Genomic DNA, 3,983 nt, shown 5'->3' with positions numbered 1-3,983 from the left:
TCGGCCTCAAACATTTCTCTCCTCGGCTGCGAGGAAGAAGGTTCCCCCATTAGTGAAAATTGGAGCTCTCCTGGATGGTATGCGACAGTGACCTTTAGTGCAGGGTCGAGGGGAATCGGCCTAGGTCCTGAATTGGATTCCGGATAGAGGGCCTCCCGAAGAACTCTCCTCTTCCCCTCTATGACCTCGTCTATCTGGCGGCGGTAATGAGCTCGAATGTCTTCCTGCTCGCGCGCAAGCTCGTATTCCCTTATCCGGCGTTGATTCCGGGCGAACAGCGATTCTGGGCTCGGAGTTTTTGGCTCGTAAGGGATTGCCAGCAACGACCCCCACCATCTTTCCAGATTCTGTGACATCTAGCGAGAAAGAAAAAATGGTGAGGGCCATGCATGCAAGAGTTGCGAGCTCGAAGTTACGAGCTCGGGGTTTAGGAACAAAACAAGCTATATATTAAGACCCTTATTAAAGAGTCAAGACGTACGTTCCACGAGAAAGGAAGGAGAGTGGCGATTAACCAGAAAAGGCAGCCTTGGGTTTCATGCATTTGTCAAGGCCAATGTTTTTTACCCGAAATCTTGGTGTACAAGAAACGTCTCTTAAAATTTTAAAACCCAGAAAACAGGAATCTTGTTCAAACATCAAAACTGGGTATGAACTAGTGATGTAAATTCTGTGTTGAGAACCTAAAAAAGCACAAGAGCCTATCAGATAGAAATCTCCTATCGTATTATGCTAAGGATGTAAACTAGTACATACACAGACACAGCAAGAATAGCACGAACAAAATCTAACAAAATGAAAAACAAAGATTGCACACTTACACAATAATGGAGATTGTAGAGAGATCGTTGACTGAAGGAGAGGTTTTAAGTAAGAACTCACGGACTCGAACAAACCAAGGTTTCTTTGTTTCTTTGGCTGAGAAAACATGCACAGAATGGAAACTTTATAGGATGGTCTCTAGTTTCGTTTTTTCTTCTTTTCTTGCTTCTGGTGAACGAAAATAAAAAAGAAGATGAAGAGTGGGGTCTCGTATATATAGATGGAAAAAGGGGGATTAACCCGGGGCGTCGAATGAAATCCTTGCCAGATCCAACGGATGGGGATCAATGACAAGATGGCGCCGAAGAGGTGGCAGACGGATGATCGTGGGCATGTTTCCAAGGTACTCAAGTACCAAAAATAAGCAATACCTAGCTGACGCGTGTCCATATTCAAAAAGCATATGACGGTATGGTTCCCGAGGAAAGTAGTTCAAAAGTTTCCTTCTCTTAGGATTCGAACAAATACTTTTGAGGGGGCAAGATGTTCTACCCATTTTTCGAGCCATGTTAAATGAGACCTCGAAAGTCGGATTCACAAACAATTGGACTCGTAAGGTTTAGAGTATGCTCCAGGACTAAATATCGAGTCTGCAAGACATAGACGACCTCGAATATGGTGACCTCGAAGTGTTCATGATCTCGAAAGGTAGCTCCGGAGACGCATCCATCCTCAGGGATGACCTCGGATCAGGGGTCCCGAGCTCGACGCACATACGATCTCGAAAGCCATGTAACCTCGGGAGATGTCTCTAGCCCGAAAGCTGACGAGAAGCCTGGGAAGCTAAGGTCTTGGAGATATATGATAAAAACCTTGAATATCTATAAGCGTTGTCCATACGAGATGTAATCCTCATTTATTACTGTAAATCCCCTAGAATCTTAGGATATTATTCGATTAGTTATACGCCCCCTGGTCTTCAGGGGATGTTTCCTTTTATATCTGATTATAGGCATTTAAAGCCATTAATTTTATTTATACAAAAAGAGTAACTACCCAAAATATGTGGGATAGTATTCTGCAGCCTTCTCTATAAATAGAGGGGTCATGCGCCATTGTAATGGACGAAAATTCTGAACCTGGAGAGAAAACTCTGAAGAATTCATGCTTAAGAATTTTCAGAGATAATCTTGAGTTTAATAACAGAGACTCGTGGACTAGGCAGATTTAACTGCTGAACCACGTAAAAATCGTGTGTTTGTGTTGTTATATTTTAATTGGCCATTATCGGTTATTGTTTACGTGCTCTCCTTTCACTGTTGACGAAAAACGGCGTCAACAGTGCCTAATAACTTATTTGATGAATTGCTGAAATTGTTAAAGCTTGCATTTCCTAAGGAAAACAATATCCCCGGATCGTACTACGAGGCGAAAAAGAGAGTGAAAAAGTTAGGTTTGGGATACGAGTCCATTCATGTGTGTCAGTATAATTGCTGCTTATTTTACAATGAGCATGCATCAAAAGAGACATGTCCAGTATGCGGAAGTAGTAGATGGATTACTTCCGAAATGACGAAAGGAAAAAAAGTGCCACACAAGGTGATGCGTTACTTTCCGTTGACCCCTCGGTTGAAAAGATTATACAGTTCAAGGATTACAGCAAAACACATGATATGGCATCACTCCAGGAAATCAAAAGATGAAGGGGTGATGCGACACCCGGTGGATGGCTCTGCGTGGAAGGACTTTGATGCCAAGCATCCTGATTTTTCAAGGGATCCCAGAAATGTTCGTCTGGGCTTATCTACTGATGGATTTAATCCATTTGGCAACATGAACCTTGCATACAGCATGGGGCCTATGGTGTTGGCAAACTATAATCTGCCACCTTGGTTGTGCATGAAAGACAATTATTTCATGTTGACCCTCCTTATTCTTGGGCCAAAATCACCCGGTAAGGACATGGATGTATTTCTGAGACCATTGGTGGATGAGTTGAAGGATCTGTGGGTTAACGGAGTTGATACAAGAGATAGTACGACCAACAGGATGTTCAAGATGCGGGCAGCCCTTTTGTGGACAGTGAATGATTTTCCAGCTCGCAGTAGTTTGTCTGGATGGAGTGGTCAGGGATACAAAGCTTGTCCTACGTGTAATGAGGACACAACTTCCATCTGAGTGATCGGTAAGACATCTTACGTTGGTCACAGAAGATTCTTGCCAAGTGCTCATCGAATGAGAAGAGATAAAGAGTTCGATGGAGAAGTTGAGAGAAGACGTCCTCCGAGACAGTTTACTTGTGAGGATATACTAGAACAAGTTAATGCTCTTGCAGCGCAAGTTCCAGGAAAACATGTCCAGTTTGGGGGTGTGAAACGTAAAAGAGGAGTAGATGAAGGTAATTGGAGGAAAAAAAGTATTTTTTTACGAGCTTGAGTATTGGTGTACAAACAAAATAAAACACAATATAGATGTCATGCATGTTGAGAAGAATGTGTGTGATAGTCTCCTTGGCACCATCTTAGACAATGATAAATCTAAGGACACCACTAATGCTAGACATGATTTGAAAAAGATGGGTGTGAGAGAATCATTGTGGATTTATGAAGATGAGAATGGGAAGCTGATGAAGCCGCACGCTCCTTATGTGTTAACTCCGGCGCAGAGGCAACAGTTTTGTCAGTTTATAAAAGGAGTTAGATTTCCAGATGGCTTTTGTTCAAATTTGAAGAAGAAAGTGTCCGAGAATGATACAAATATTCTTGGGTTGAAGTCACACGATTGTCATGTGATAATGCAACGATTACTTCCTCTCGGTGTTTGCAAGTTTCTTCCAAAATCTATATCGACCACTATTGCAGAATTGTGCAATTTCTTCAGGCAAATATGTTCGAGGACTTTAAATGTTAAAGATATGGAGGAAGCACAAAATGATCTTATTCAGATATTGTGCAAGATGGAGTTAATTTTTCCTCCAGCTTTTTTTGACATAATGATTCATTTGGTATTACATTTTCCAGAAGAAGCAATATTGGGTGGCCTGGTATTTATGAGGTGGATGTATCCTTTTGAAAGGTACATGAAAAAATTAAAGAATTATGTGGGAAATAAAGCTCGCCCTGAAGGGTCGATCGCCGAAGGCTATGTTGCAGATGAAGCTTTGACCTTTTGTTCAATGTATTTCAAAGGCATTGAAACAAGATGTAATCGTCTTGATCGAA

Source organism: Humulus lupulus, chromosome 3, assembly GCF_963169125.1.
Source record: "Humulus lupulus chromosome 3, drHumLupu1.1, whole genome shotgun sequence".
NCBI classification, from domain to species: domain Eukaryota; kingdom Viridiplantae; phylum Streptophyta; class Magnoliopsida; order Rosales; family Cannabaceae; genus Humulus; species Humulus lupulus.
The sequence above is the reverse complement of the archived record's forward strand: the minus strand, read 5'-3'. Positions refer to the sequence as shown.